Source organism: Mastomys coucha, unplaced genomic scaffold (assembly GCF_008632895.1).
Source record: "Mastomys coucha isolate ucsf_1 unplaced genomic scaffold, UCSF_Mcou_1 pScaffold7, whole genome shotgun sequence".
NCBI lineage: Eukaryota > Metazoa > Chordata > Mammalia > Rodentia > Muridae > Mastomys > Mastomys coucha.
The window spans coordinates 5,902,012-5,919,241 of NW_022196913.1; the positions used below are offsets into that span (position 1 = coordinate 5,902,012).

Consider the following 17,230-nt stretch of genomic DNA (forward strand, 5'->3'; position numbering starts at 1 on the left):
TTTCTCCATCAGCATAATGTGTGCTGCCCAAGTATTCTTAGATGGGTGATCCTGTACTGGAGACTGATTAACTTATCAGGTATGTACTTTTCCAGTAATCTATGCCTCCTCCTCTTAGCAGCCAGCTAACAATTACCAAATCTTCCTGGCAAGGGGTAGGAGTTCATGCCCAGCTCCTTTTTCCATGCTTGGATTTTGTCTGGCTTAAATTTACACTGTAGATGCTTAAGCTTACTCTTGTAGATGCTGTTGCAATCATGGTGAGTTCATATATTCAACTGCCATGCTGTGTCTAGTCATCCACTGCTTCTGGCTCTTATATTCCTTCATCTGTTCTTCTGCAGTGAACATGAGCCCTGCTGGGAAGAGATGGGACATATAGCCTCTTTTAGGGCTGAGAATACTACAGTCTCTTATTCTCTAAATATTGGCCATTTGTGATTCTCTGTGATAATCACCATCTACTACAAATAAGTTCTCAGATGAGTAATGAGAGATAGAGTATGATATAAGTCATGAGAAGTCTGTTTAATACTGTGCACCCTTGACATAGTAGTAAGTGGTAAGTTCTTCCTTAGGGTTTATGACCTTTCTACCTATAGGTTCTTAGCCTGAGAATGCTGCCAAGAATGGATTTCATCTTATGGAGTCTGGTTTGAATCCAATCCAAAAGTGGTTGGAAACTATCATGATACTTATGCAACTATTGCAGTTGTGGGAATGTTTTGCCAGGCAAATCATTATTTTGATAGATGTTTCCAATAGTTTCTTTAGTTGTTCTTAACTACATAGGCTTTAAATTTTGGATCTCCTATCTCAGTTTACTGAAACTAATTATAGTACCAGATTTGGCACTATTTTTTTTAAAAAAAATATCAGTGATATAGACTGCTAAATAAACTTGGAAATCTTAGTTATATTGCCCTTTGATGCTAGAATAAACTAATATTAAAATTACGACATATATATATAATGCATCACTTAAATATGTATAGATACATTTGTATCTTTTACAACTGCAGACTATATAGAAGTTTATAAAAATTAGTAGAGGAAAAATAAGTAAAAAAAAAATAGTTGGATTGTAATACAAAACATTACTCTTGGATTCTTAAGTCTTGACATCTTAATAAGACAGTTTACTACCCACTATCATATGAGCAGAAGAAAAACATAAGAGTTCATTCCTCACCCTCCTTAAAGGGCCAGTACTCTGACCATGACCTTTGTAGAGAACCCTGTCAAATATGTGCATTAAGGACATCATCTTGAATCCATATGTCCTTTATTTATCATGCATTTATTCGCATATTCATATTCAACTAAAATTGATCTAAATCATTTAGATTTTTCACAAGTTTCTAAAGAAAAAATATAGAGGCAATAATAAAAATTGTTCATTACCTGTGCTATATAAAGAAAATAATACAAAAATAAAACCCCTCTGGAATACATAAAAGTCATCTAGTGTTCTACTCTCATGTTTACCCATATCTGTCTGGATGCCTTTGTGTGGCTTTCGTTAAAATGTGCCAAAGAAAATACATATATTTCCCTCCAGTTAAACAATCAAAGCTCTTACACAGAAACTCATTCCCACAGAACCCAAATAAAAACATAAAGACTGTTGCTAGACTAAATAACATTTCAAACTTTTTCCACGTTTCTATTTCAATACACAGTCTCCTTTACACTTGTTTCACTCTCTACTCTACTAAGCCCCGGTGGCTAGACCTTATGTCTATAGGTTTTCAATGGCGATGATGACAGGTAAGGCTAAACAGACTCAACTCAGGACCAGAAGAGCAAAGAAGAGCATGGTGTACATTATGTTCTGGACCAGCAGACAGCAATAACAGAATCTAATTTAGTACCAACTCTAGAAGCAAAACTATATTAATAATCACTGGTTGGATTTTGACTGAATCATTCCTAAATTTGTGATATATTCTATTGTCTGAATCTAAATAAGATGAGTGTGGAGATAGCTCACACACACAAAAATACTAAGTTACAGCCTCTTTCTTTTGCTTTGCTCTCCCCCACCCTTAGTGCACAGATATCATAGACCCATAGTGAACAATTAAATCTTTGACAATTAACTGACATATTCAATTGGATTTGCTTTATATATCCTTCCTTTTCATTTCACCCCTTTCAAGATGAACTTTGTCTATAAAACAATTTGAGAAAATGCAAGAAATCCAGTCCTTTTATAAAACAGTCTGGCTCAAGAATGTTCATTCAAAGCCCCATCAGAGGAATCTGTAAAATGAACTTTGTGAGAAAAGTAATTTTCCATTTTTCTTATTACTTCCTGAAACACCAGGGTCCTTAATGGGGAAAGCATTCATGTAATATTTGGTGTATCTAGGAGTAAAAGATGACCTATTTATTCCAATGACAGAAAAATAACATTACAGATGTCATTATGCAACTCTGTCAGTCATATATGCAACTTTAGTGCTAAGCAAGAGATTGATAGGGTGTCCAAAAAGAAATTACTCAATTGCAGACATGGAGGGATTCATCTTATATGAGCTTCTTAGTCAAAAGGAAGAGAATGTTTTGTGTGTTCTGAATACAGTTTAGAACATGGAAAAGGATAGTCAACAGAGATAGAGAAATTGGGAGGTTCCACTAAGATAGTAACTTTACAAGGAAAATAAGAAGCAATACCATGAATCAGTATATCTTTTAATTATATGTAACTTATCCAAAGATCAGTAGAGTTGCAGAAGTTACTGAGGAAAACTTTTAATAATTAAATAATCAAATGCCCTATTACTGTAGAAAGATGTTTACAAATCTCTACCATTATGAACTCCAAAATACAATTGTTTCTAATCTTTATAATAAGTTCTATGAAATAATAATAATATAATAATAATAATAAGTCTATGAAATTTCCCATCTATAGGAAGCAGAACTGTCTTGAATATCTCCCCCATAACCTCCTCCCCCTTCTGCTTTTCTATCTCCCTCAGTTTCTGCCACCAAAGTCCTTTAATATATATTCAATAGCAAGAATTATGCACTAGTGGGACCAATCTTAATTCTTATTTCATAAATATTTAAATATTTTTAAAGTTTGGTAATTGAGTGAAGATGTAAATTTTAAGACTCACTTCTCACCTAAAACATTCCATACAAAATTTTATTCTATGCCCATATCATCACCTTGATGTTAACAACCATTTGATATATACTTATGTCTCCTTAATCTACTACCAGGTAAAACAAAAATTTTAAAGACTGAGCATCAATGCAGAAGTGATGCCTTTGTCTAAATGTCACAAATGCCCTTACTGGGTATTGTTAAAATGTTAACCTAATAGAATTCAGAACTTTGCTGCAATGGCCTCTCCTCAATTTCCATTCATTCTTGTAATATTTACTTATTGGTTCTAGCTTCCTTATAAGCATTAACCTAAGCACAGGTTAGAATGTACATTCTATGGGTAGATTAAAATTAACAAAATATATTATGAACGCATGTAAGCTCACAAATGGAGTAATACTTGGTTTAGAGAAACTGAGTCACAGAGGGAGATTGCTATAGTGACTCAATTTGAGCCTAGGTTTGACATAATCAAGAGAGGAGTTTTTGCACAATTAGGAGAATACTGAGGGATATGTAGAAGGAACATACATAGGAAATGTGTCTGATTGATCAAGGACTTTGCTCTAATAAGGACAGGGACAGTCAAAAAATGATGCATTGGAAATAATATGCATAAATAGTTTACCTTGTAGTCCTGATAAAGTCTTGTCTCTTGCTAACAGTAAGGTGTTACTGAACATAAAGTAAAAGCACTGGAGAATCTTCAATAGTACATAGTCTCTTCAATTCTGAAAGTAGGTAAGAGCAAACACTTCATAGAGAAGAAATGATGAAGAAGACAAAGGAAGGAAATTTGATTAATTGTTATTCAAGTGAAAACTAATGTGTCTTGGACCAGACAAATAACCACAAAGGTAATCATGACTTAACATATGTAGTTTGTGCCTAAAGCATAACCTGGAGAGAAAAGGGACTTCATTCTGGATTACTGCCCAATTCACAAAGAATTAGCAATAACTGCTGAAGTATCCCACTTCACAGAAATCACCACTGGGTAGACTAACTTTTCATTTCTTGTTAAAAGCAGCCCTTGGGATTAGAACAAAGTGCATCACACAACTCTCTTATAAGAGGATATTCTAAACACAATAGAAGGTGAATCCCTGAATTCCAGAATTCTTGTGCACCAGGGGACCTTATAGAGCTATCACTTGTAAAATTCATTTATTTTGGTAGACACCTTTCAACAATCAAGTGGACTACTTTTCAATCTGTCACCATGGAAGAGCCCATAAATGTTTTCAGTTCACAAGCCTTGGAGGGACCAATTAAATAGAAATTTCCAAATGTAATTTCATAAAGAAATTGGCTAAGGAGTCCCTGAACTCTCTATTTCATTCTGATCCTCTTCTCCCTCTGAAAGAAAAGCTGTTTCAGATGATAGAGGAAGAATATCAAAGACTAGACCAAAATTGTGGCTGAAAGTAAGTTGTATAGTTCATTCATATGATAATCTACGTGGAAGTGTTTGAGATGTAAAAATCTAAACTCAGTAACTCTTCCATAGCATATCTATGTCTTATTCAGTAAGGCATTGCCTACACCAGGCTCTATACCTGGCCCTCACAGCAGAGCAATACATCCTTATTGAATGAATAAATGAGTCTTACTATGCTGTAAAATGATGACTTTTTCAATTTTCTCCCTTTTATGCCACTCTTTGGTAGAGATCCCTCGGTGTTAGGGATTGGCGAGGGGTAAGATGAGGATAAGAGCTGATAAATGCATTCCTGACTTAAAAGTCTGTTTTAGAATTGGCTTGATCATTTCAACTATCCATTTTCCCATCACTGTAAAATTTTTGCTTCAAAAGAACAGCAGGCTTTTTGAAATGCTTATTGATGAGAGTTGGAAACTTATTTTTTTCTAGGCTTCTTTTCCTTCAGGATTGATATTAATAAATATATTAATGAATAATAATATATTCAATTCTTAGACTATAAGTTTCAAGTATATTTATTTTCTTCAGGGACTTTGTAAACTCATTTTGGAAATGAATATTAAATACATATAAACTGAAATTGTTATATGACTGGAGACTATGGTACACACTTGCAATTTAAGTATTCAGGATGCTGAGGGAGGAGGCCAAGACTTACAGGCAAACCTATGCTATATATCTGGATTTTACCTCAAAAAAAAGTCAAAAGAAATAACAAAACCAATGTTATATAATGAAGGATATAATGGACCCCAATAGAACATTGTAGTCCATGAACACTGATTTAATACTGATACGGATTAAAATGTGACACTGATATTTGCTCTACTGGGGAAATGTGGTGTTCATAGTGAGTACAATTTCTCTCCTCTAACTTAATACATACTTGAAAGTCCTCCAAGAAATTCAGCATATGACTATGCATAAAGATAAAGTATATAAAAATGAGACCCTCAAAGTGTACCTTAATAAAATAACAGGCATTAATCTTGAATCACCTATTTCGAGGAGGATGAGTAGGTGAAGGTCACTTGGTAAGTATGTATTTGAGTCTACTGTAAAGGGAGTCTACGGACATTATTTCACACTTGTGTGTTACAGAACAAAGTAGGTCAGCACCTACCCCAGCTAGGCGTTGGGCAATCTTTTGGCTATATGCTGTCTCTTGGCTCAGCCCCTTCCCTGTTGCCGGTTACTATGGGTTTCACAATTGCCTGTTTCTTTGGCAATGATAGGTAGAGAGCCCTGCACGACTGTGACAAAACTACCCAAGCTTGTCGGTTTTTTCCACTGGAGACTTCTGAGCCTGGCGAAGCAGGTGAATGCACTGGTTTTCATGTGGCAACGTGACTTAGAACAAGTCCATGGTAGATAGTACAAATGCCTAAGGATGTTAGACAAATACATTACATAATATTAAAATTATGCTTTTCAAGTTACAGTCAACCATGAGAACATTTTTCAAGTTGCATAAGCAGTTGGATACCTAAATAGAAGTAATTTTAAAAGACAAGCATTCAATCAACTGCCACTTATTTTAAATATCTTTGGAAAATATAGAGCTATCGTCCCCCCTCCCCATGTTGCAGCACTTTTGAAAACAAATAGTGGAACAAAAACTTCTATGTTCATGGAATAAGCAATGTTGTTCATGGTGCATGCTTCTCTTTAGAGATTGCTGGATTCAAGATGTTCAATTCTACCAAGGACCTTTTCCACCAATGTTTATGAAAGATCTAAAATTGACATTGTCAGGTTTGGAAAATGAGTCTTTTAACTGTATGGTACATGTAATTACTGATCTGAAGTATTAGAATGTGTATTTAGAACACATGATATTTCTTAGCTTAATAGTTAATAATAAACTTACCAGGCAAAATAAAATCAGGGTCAGATAGCTTGACCTTAAAAGGTTTCTAACCAAAAATTCCAGTTCTTACCTGCATGTAGCAATGTTCAGATTTTTGCACTCCTAATATTTTATGATAAGATGTACATTAAAGAAAATTTATTGGTTTGTCATACTGTTAACATTTCTAGACTTTAAGAGCTCCATCTAGCCTGTAGGATCTGTGATGATGCCCCTCACACTGATTAGAGTATTCTCCTCAACTGTATAATCTACCATTTTTTAAACTTTATAAAGGACGTATTTCCAATTCATGTTTTTTTTTTCCAATTCATGTTTTTTTTCTTTGACATCACTATTAGCATTCCACTTCTTTCTTTGTTTTCTTATGTTGGAATGTTCTGGTTTCTTTAAGCTAGAACATGACTGTAACTTTAACCACTAGTTTTAATTTTTCTTCTATAGCATCCAGATTAAATCAAATTTAAGTCTGCCTTTCCATTTTTGACATGCTGTTCTCATACCCTGTCATTTGCTGAGCAATTTATAATAATTTTTTGTATTAATATTATCTTTGAGGGTAAATTGTTTTTAAATGTATTTTGCAATTCTTATTTTTCATCGTTATATATCTGATGTTCTCTCCAATGATGTTTTAATTTTGTATATTCCTTCATATAATTCTACATGTCTACTAATATAATCTGTTATATAATTAACCATATCTCATTACACTTAAAATGCATCACTTAATTTAAAAAATTGCTAGTAGTTCATAAATCCCTGAGTCAGTTTTAATGTCCTGACTTTTCTCTGGACCATATGTCTTATCTTTTGTGTTTCCACATGCTTAGTAATTTTTAATTGCACTGATTTTGTGTAACATATTACAGATACTTTTAAAAAACTATTATGCTAACACCAGCCAGATGGCTAAGTAGGTAAAGGTACTTGCAATTGAATCTAGCAACATGAACTTGATCCCCTGAACCCAGATGGTGGAAGAAAAGAACAAACTCTGTCAAATTGTCCTTTGACCTCCACATGTGGGCTGTGACACATTTGTGTATCTGTTGAAAGCCTATTGAGTATAAAGGTATTCATGTTCATGCATGTTCATGGGTAGGCCATAGGAGAAGGCTGGGTACCTTCTATGGTTCTCAGCTTTCTTCTCTTGAAACTGGGCCTCTCACTGAACAGGACACACTTTATGATAAGGTGGCTGCCCAGAGAGCTCTAAGGATCTGCCTTCTCCATCCCCCAAAAGTAGAGTTACAGACATTTATTGCATAAAAAAATGCACAAATTTTTACATGTGTGCTGGAGATTCAAACTCAGCTCTTCCACATGTACAGCAAAGATTTATATTCAAGAAATCTTCATTTATCTTGTTTGTCCTGCCAAGCTGGGATTTCCCCATTTGCAAGTGATCTGGAAACCCCAAATTCAGTCCTTTATATCTTAAGCCAGAATGGTTACAATGTTTTGTTTGATTTTAATCTCCTTATGTCAGAGATTAGAGCACACTCTTAGGAAAAAGTCATTAGTATTTTAAAGTTTTCTTATTCTGTATAGCCAAAATCATTCTCAAGGTAATTTGATATAAGCATACAGGTTCTGTTTACTTCATTTCTATGTCTAATGCCCTAAAGTGATATCTCCACTCACTTTTATAGTAGAAATATATTAATAAAGTATATAGAAGAAGTGAGGTACAGGATTTCAAATTTCCCGAATTTCTAAGCCATTGTGTTGTAACCAGAAACAACTTCAGTATTTTCAAAATGTAAATAGTCATAAGAACAATGTTGTCTATCTACAAGATTGTTTTGAGAAAATGAAAATAAAATAATTTCTATAGTACAATAGTTTTGAAAATGTTAAAAGTAAATCAGAGAATTTTTCATTTCCTTGAGAACAATGAGAGTTCTTTTTTTTTAAACAAATTCTGAGAAATCGATCTTATCTTAAAATAATTAAAGTATGTCCTCTAGTTTGTTCAAGGCACCACTCTAAGTACTTCAAACTGACCTATTTCAAATGCAAAGCAAGATTGTGACATATTTCTTAGCTAGGCTATCCTTTTATAGTAGGGGCATAAATTCCAAAGTAGGCATATAATCTCCACATTGAAAATAGATGGCAGCAAATGAACAAAGTCATGCAGCCTGGCCCTATAGTCATATTATGTCCCTGGTAAACACCACTTCTTGGTCCATAAAAAGTGGTTTCTTTCCACTTGAAATTCACAAAGTATCTAGCCTCTTTTTCTTAGAAGCTGTCAGATGATGTCATGTTTTCTGAGATCTGCATTAATACAAATATCTCCAATAGGTATGCTGACAACTGACTGGGGGAATATGAAGTCCTTCATGTGCAACATTTTCCATATCAAACAGTGAGACACATTTCAAGTCACCAAGCTCAAAGTGTAGAGTCACAAGAGTTCTGAATATTCACTGTTTGATTCCTAGAATTGAGCTATCATCCTATTAAGGACTTGTAGAGAAGATATGATACATAGTTGCAAACCAGAGACTCTCCTCTCTCCCTCTTTCCTCTCCTACCCCTTTCCAACACTTTTCTCATCTCTCTTCCCCTTTGTTTATGGTAATCGATTCTATCTCTTTTAACAAACACAGAAACACACTGTAAAAAATTTCTTTCGAAAGCAAATTCTGAATTTCTAAATAGAATACTAATGAGAACCAAAAGCCTAAATTAGCTGTTCTTAAATTTTTACCTTAATGATTGTAAGAGTAACAAAAAAATGAGGAAAATATTATAAATGTTGAAACTAGTAATTATAGTTGAATGAATTTTGTGAGCCAAAACAAACTAGTCTCAAGGGTCACCTTTTTCAGGCCTTATGTCACAGCCACAAAGGTAACTAATGCCAATGAATTATTTGAGGGCTCAAGCTGTACTGATTTGTGGTGGCTCTACCTTTGATAAGTGTTTGCTTGGCATTTGTTCATCTTTGTTCTTGACTCGGCAGCTGGCATTAGCATGGAGCTTCTTCATCAGCAGCTGGTTACTTCTCATAAACTGTTGGTAACTAGTACTTCGGTTTTGGTCCCACCACTCTATGCTGTCCTCCCATTACAAGTATTCCTCAGAGATCTTAGCTGGGTTGTGCTTCTAGTCATTTCCCCTCTAGACTTACATTGCCATAAGACTCTATTCTACCCTTAAACCCAGATACCTCCTCAGCTGTGCCTACTAACAGGCCTCTCAAAGGTTTTCTTTCACTCATCACAATATTGTTAGTCTTGATGGCTTTTAATTCTTTCTTAGAACTTAACTCTTTTCCTCTTTAAGTGGTTATTATCCTTGAAGATTGTCTATGTTTTTTCAATAAAACCCTTTATCCTACTATTAATTATTGTTTTGTTTTCAGATCTTGGTTTGATCATTCCAAGATTCCTTCCCTACTTAGGTGTCATCATCTTGATATTTAGTATGATATATATACACAATCCAGCCGTTGCCCCCTCCCCCAGCATTCCCTCTCACAATTCCTAATCCTATTCTTCCTCCCCACTGTGTCTGGGAAGATGTTCCCCCACCACTAGGCCTCCCCTCTCCCTGGGGACTCCAGTCTCTTTAGTTTCTGGAGGATTAGGCACATCTTCTCCCACTGAGACCAGACCAGGCAGTCCTCTGCTACGTATGTATCAAAGTCTTGGGCCAGCCCATGTATGCTGTCTGGTTGGTAGCTCACTGTCTAGAAGTTCCCGGGGGTCCGGGTTAGTTGAGACTGATGGTCTTCCTATGGGGTTGCCCTCATAATTTTTATTTTTGGAGTAGGAAGGTTAGCTTGATTATGGCACATAACAGCTGTTATTATTATCGATTTAGCAATATGATCATAAGGTAAGTGGAAAGGAGGTAATGTTCAACACTGTGACCAGGACTCCCATCAGAAGTGAGCCTGATGCTTGAAGTTCCATGATACTCTAGTGTTTTTCAGCTCCCTATTGGAACAGCAGAATGGCTTGAGATTGCTGGGATAGTGGATTTCTTTTAACCATAGCAGTAAGAAGGTATGGGAGAACGTTTAGTGGATTCTTCACTTGTGTATTTCCCTTCTTTCTGTTGGGGTAAAAGCTCAGTTTGTTAGGCTTTGGTGAATCAGCCATTCCACATACCTGGCTGATGGTCTTATTTTGAAGGACAAATTTCTCTGGAGTATTTAAAAAATGGTGACTATCCCGTTCCTCATGCCAGAGACACTGGAGGTTTTTATTTATTTATTTATTTATTTATTTATTTATTTATTTATTTATTTAACAATTCTATATTGACTAAGAATCTAGACAAGCTCATTGAAATAAAACAATGAAAGCTATGGATTCCTGCTTCCACTGCAGGGCTCCTAGAGTTCCTGACGCTCACAGTTGCTCTACAATTGAGCTGCCATTTGTTTGTGTATTATAGTGTTACATTCTCCTGCTCACATCTCCACACGAAAGACATGCCAAGTTGTGGGTCCATCCTCTGGAAAGTTGTGATGTTGTAGTGTTACCTGTGAGTCTGTCTTATTGAAGAGTGGTAGATAGTCTCAATTCTTTAGTGGTTACACAACAAATTGACTTTGTTTTCTGTTGCTTCTTAGGGAGGATTTATTCCTACAAGCATCTTACATGTAAGACTGGGGACCAAAAGTATCCCTGTTCAGCATTTTCATAGATGTATCTCTCATGCATATATTTTTCCTTAAATACCTGTCAAACTGTTTCCTTTTTTAGCATATGAAGTTCTGTTTCTTACTACATTTTTATATTTCTCTCTAAATTATGAATATAAAATTCTTTATCAGTTAAACATATTTATTTTTATCCCAGTCTATCTAAGTCTTATCTTTTTATGCTGTAGGGAAAAAAAGTCCCTTCTATTCATCCAAGGATCATTGGTTAGTAAAAGCCAGAAAAATGAATTTATATATGTTAATTTAATATCAAGTTTACATACTGCAGAAACTCTAAGGAAATAAGGATCAGAAGAAACAGGTGAGTATGAATAATTCCAATGATAGATGTGATGAAAAGTGGGGATCCATGGAATGAAATAAATGACAGGAGTAAGAGTCATGTTCAGAAACCTAGGGCTAATGGTCCTCAGTTTACATTTTGTTCCATCAGATTACTACCAGAGTCCCCATGTGTTTGGCGAGAGGCATGCCTCTTTCTTGCAGGCATCAGGAGGATACCTGTTATACCAGGGTATTCAGAGATAGATTCAACTTCCTTTCTGCTCCTACTCATTTGCAAATACTTCTCCCTTAAAAGATTTGCTGGCAGTGGTGCTCTGATTCCAGGGATGATGCCTGGAACCACAAGATTGCTAAAATAAAATCCTCTGAATTAAGGACAATGTTAATTTTCCTGAAACTGTGGTCACTTAGACTTGGTATCAAGAAAGACAGGTTAGAACAGAAATGAGTCTACATGATTGGATTGAGTTTTTCATATTTGAATATTTTGGAGAATTATACTAGATAGTTTGGGATATATTTAACATTGCAACATGATATATTAAGATTCATAATGAATATATAACTATATCCTTATATGTATATTTCCTTATATTTATTTTCTGATTTTACATTTGTTTTAAAATAAATTGGAGTACATATATATGGATATGGATATGGATATGGATATGTATAGAAAATACATGTCAAAGGAAATTAGCATATTCATGGTTTAAAGTTGTCAATTTTTGTACATGTGATTATCAAGGCGTTCAAATATCATATAATCTGCTGAACTTATTCTTGTGTGGTAGATCTCTAACTTTGCTTAACTCAAACAACCGCTACTTTGTGCTTTGTGACTTATAATTACCCTATGTCCTCCTCATATTCGGCTTCTGATCCTTGGGGAGAAAGTAAAACCATTTCCATGCTACCTCTTTCCTTATATTTAGGCTGAGGTTTTGCTTTGTTTTATCTTTCTGTTTTACTTTTATTTTATATGTAAGTGAAAGCATGCACTATTCCTTTCTGTCTCTGACTTGTGTTACTTACTGTAATGACTTCCAAGTTCATCTTCATGATATAGTGGCTCTATCAATTATCAATCAGCTACTTATCAACTATCTGTTTAATATGTCATCTATCTGCCTACATATCTAATGTATTATCTATCTATCCTTCCATCCATATGTGTTCATATAGACACCAGCTTTCCTTCATCTATCTGTACATCTGTGTCTGTCTCTCATATTGCAATGAGCATGATGACAGTTTTGTAACATGTTCTTCATTTTCTTTGGATCCAGAAGAGGTTTTTCTGGATCATAAGTAGCTCTACTTTTTCTTACTGCACTTTTCTTGTTTAAAAATTGTCATTTTTAAAGAAAATATTCTGATTTTCCCTCCCTTTCTCCTCCCAATTCCTTCACATCTCCCTTCCCATCCTAGTTCATACCCATTCTGTATCTAGTTAAACAGGCATCCAAGGAATAATAATGAAGTAAGATAATACAAACCAAAACAAATCAGAATAGGGCAGAACACTGAAATAACACAAGAAACACATGTAGACACCAAGACACACATGTTCACACACATAGAAATCCCATATGAACACAAAACAAGAAGCTATAATATATATGCAGAGACTAAGCACTTCCAAAGATGCTGGTGAGTTTATTTTGCGATGCCATCTACTGCTGGAGAGAGGGTCTACTTTTATGTTCTTCCAAATATCTCCACATTTTTTTTCAGTGAGGGCTACACAAATTATCTTCCCAACAATGTGTCATTCTCCACACGTTCCCAGCTGTTCTTGACTTTTGACTTATGCATGTTGTTTTATTTTAATTTTTAAACACCTATTAATTATACACAATGATAAGCTTCTTTTTAATTTTATAAACTTTATAATATAATAATACTTATAAGTAAATAATGAAACTATGTACCAAAATTAACTAGACCCAAAATCTATAAAAATATTCAGTTAGAAGAGACATTCAGAAAGGAAGCTATTAAGCAATATATTAATTCTTTAACTTTCATTATTAAACATTTTATGTAATTTTCTACTACAAACATCAAAGCATGACAGAATGAAAAACTTAGTTTTATATCCTCTTTAATGACTTGTATCTATTATCTACCTTGTGTTCCTCATCTTCTCATATTTAGCCTTTCTTGTTCTCTTTTCACTTTATGCTCTACCCATACATACATTGATTTACAATGAATGTATGCTCTTTTAGATAGATTCTGCATATTAGAGATAATGTGATTTTTCTTCATGAGATTATGCAATGTTACTTATATGATACATTCTAAGTCTCTACATTTTCCTGAAAAAATTTAAATTTCATTTACTTTAGAGCTGATTAGTATTCTTGACCTGACAAAAACTATATACAGTGATGATGAGAAAGGCCTAGTTTGCAGCATAGGAATAGACAGGTGGACCAATGGGATCGAATGGAGAAGTGGGAAATCAAATGGCAAAGCTATGCCCACTTAGTTTTTGATAAAAGAGGCAACAACATATGTTAGAAGAAAAGATAACCTATTCAACAAATGCCACTAGAAGTGCTGGATTTCTACCTCCAGAAGAATGAAATTAGATTCTTATCTTTCACTGTGTACAAAAATCAATTGAAAACAGATCATTGAACTTAATTTAAAGCCCAAAACACCAAAGCTTTTAGAAGAAAACACAGGGCATAACCTTCAAGATATTTGAAGTAGGGAAGAACTTAAAATGGAACACCAACAGCATTGGAACTCATTCAGTACCAACAGCATAGGAACTCACTCAGTACCAACAGCATAGGAACTCACTCAGTACCAACAGCATAGGAACTCACTCAGTACCAACAGCATAGGAACTCACTCAGTACCGACAGCATAGGAACTCACTCAGTACCGACAGCATAGGAACTCCCTCAGTACCGACAGCATAGGAACTCACTCAGTATCAACAGGTGGACTGGATAAAAATGCAAAGTTTCTCCACAGCAAAGGAAATTACCAAGAGCATAACATTTAGCCTAAAGAGTGGGAGAAAAGCTACACTTTGGATGAGAGGCTAATATCCAGAATTGACTATGAATTACAGAATTTAAATAACAATGGAATAAAATTGCCAATCAAAAAACGGACAAAAATGCCAATGGTCGTAAGTATTTTAAAATGTATTTGATATCCCTTACCATAAGGGAAATTCAAATTAAAACTTCTCTGAGATAGCAGTAAACCCAACTCAGAACAGCAGTTACCACCATAACTGACAACAAATGTAGGAGAGGATGTGGAACCTTTTTCACTGTTGGTAGGTAGGTATGCAAATTAATAATCATTGTGGCAATCAGTTTTGAGATATATTAAAAAATGATGTGAACAGAACTAGCATATGATACAAATAATTTATTACTGTACATATGACCAAAGTATTCCATTCCTTCCATAGGGATATTTATTTGTACCCCCATGTCAATTGCTGCTTCATTTACTGTAGCATATAAAATTAGAATTAACCTTGTTGCACATCACCAGAAAAATGAGCAATAAAAACATCTCATACATACATGAGATAGAATACAATTCCATGTTAATGAAAAACAAAATAATGGGGTTCATGGTGAACAAGCAGGTAAACAATACATTTTGATCATATTCATCTCGTGTAAGAATCTTGTGTTCTCTTTCCACTACTATTGCTCTCCCTCCTCCTAATCTGGCTTGCTTCTCCATTCATCTTTTTCAACCTACTGAGCTGCATTACTCTTGCTTATAGGAACATGGCAGAATGTTGTTAACAAGGGTGTGGTTGTTGAGCCTGTAGATATGCCACTGAAGAAAATGTTTCTTCCTTCCTCATCAACCATGGTACATAAATCCTCAGGGAAGGAAGGGGTCCCCTTCACAAATCCACTCTTTGGTACAGGATGCTAACTATTGTAATCTTTTGTAGACCTCGAGCAGGTAACTAATCACTGTCACATTGTGTTCAGTGGGGCAGCACCAAAGCAGATGAAATGCTTCAGTGGCTAAGAACATTTGCTGGACAAATGTGAGGATTGCAGTTCAAATCCCCAGTGTTAATGTATAAAAGCCTGGTGTGGATGATTCCTTTCTCCTGAGGGCTGAGAGAATAGGATCACTGAGCTTGTTAGCTAAGAACCTACCTTCAGGCTCCTTGGGATATCTTACTCATGCTAAAATGCAGAAAATGATAAAGCAAAACATTCAAGATCATTCCTGAGTTTCTCTCTCTCTCTCTCTCTCTCTCTCTCTCTCTCTCTCTCTCTCTCTCTTTCTCTCTCTCTCTCTTTCTCTCTCTCTTTCTCACACACACAACAACAACAACTACTACTACTACTACACACGAATCTAACAGCCATATCACTCTCAGAAATCAGTGTATCATATCCCTCTCTGTGCCTTAAATTTTTCTCTTATTTTTTAAAATTTTTCTTTTATAATAACCCTCAGCCTTGAGGTGTGATACAGATCTTCAATTATGAATGAGGGTTCAACAGTCTGGCACCTCAGCACTTTCAACTCTCTGATAATAGATAGCCATATATTACCACTAGGGGAATGGGAAGGCACACGGCCACTCCCTCTTGAAATTATGGCCCTTTTCTTTGTCATTATTGTTATTGCATGTGTGAGTATGTGTGTGTGTGTGTGTGTGTGTGTGTGTGTGTGTGTGTGGTTGTGTGTATGTGAATATATATACATGTTCAATCTGTTTAACCCTTCCAGTGCTATTTGGATGCACCCAAGCTCAAGGCCGATCACTTCGTACTATATTAACAATTAATAGGCTTGTCCAGAACATTCTTAATTGCCTGTAGTTCTTTGTTCAGGCAGGGGGTCATGATTTTTCCTTGTCCATATTAGCATGGATATTGTTATTGCCTTTGTTCTGGCTTTGTTTAAGCAGCCATGTTGTATAGCATCATGGGTAGAGCTTTTCTGTCATTTCTAGCTGGAGATACAATCTTACATTAGATTTCTTGGTCCTCTTTGGGTCTTACAGTTTTTTCAACACCCTCTTCTGTGATGTTTTCTATTTCTTCATGACATAATGCCCCATGATCACTTCTCTTCTCTGTGGTTTGTTGTGGGGAGCCGTGAAGCTTGAGAGGCATTTGCCATGGCAAGATGGCGCCTACTTCCGCTATTAACTCCTAGTAAACAACTGTTTGCACATGTGCGTAGAGAACTGTTTGCGCATGTGCGTAGAGTGAAAAGACGCCATGTCACGGCCCATTCTGGGGCGTCACATAGGGTAATGAGCAAACAGCCAATCATGGGCAGACACACCGCGCTGTGGGCAGACACGCCGCACTGTGGTGTATATAAGCAGTGCGGATTACTGGCTCGACCTCTTTTTCCCTCTGGGAGAGGGCAGTAAACGTCGCTGCAGAAGGAACCTAGTGTGTCTGCGTGTCTTCTTCCCTGCGAGACTACTGCGCGGGCTACAGCTGGTGCTGAGAAACCCGGGACGCCAGGAGAGCCTTACAACAGCTGGTAGGTTTCAGAACTGCAGGACAGAGTGAGCTCTGAGAGGCATGCTGCTTGATTTTAATTACTCCGACCCTTTCTCAGGGTTAGAAAGCGCAGCCAAAGCTACGGTAATCGTGCTAATGGCGCTTGTTATACATTCTTGCCTGGAGGATGAGAAATGCCCCGCCTCTGTGGCGTTGGGGGCACTTGAAGCGTTACAAGATAGCATGTCAGAAACAGAGGGGAGAGTAGAAGCTAGCTTTAATCCTAGCACTAGAACTTAGATGGGCTAGGACTCAGATTCATGTATCTCTCGCAGAGCACTTG

At 35.9% G+C, this 17,230-nt stretch overlaps 1 long non-coding RNA gene across 1 annotated transcript in view; it reads right to left on the reverse strand.

The window, feature by feature from the left end:
• Window positions 1–3,749: 3,749 nt before the first annotated feature.
• LOC116082345 overlaps window positions 3,750–17,230 on the reverse strand; it is a 21,542-nt gene continuing 8,061 nt past the window's right edge. Inside the window, exon 3 of the long non-coding RNA XR_004115257.1 lies at window positions 3,750–3,852. This is a non-coding gene — a long non-coding RNA (uncharacterized LOC116082345). The remainder of the gene's footprint in view (window positions 3,853–17,230) is intronic.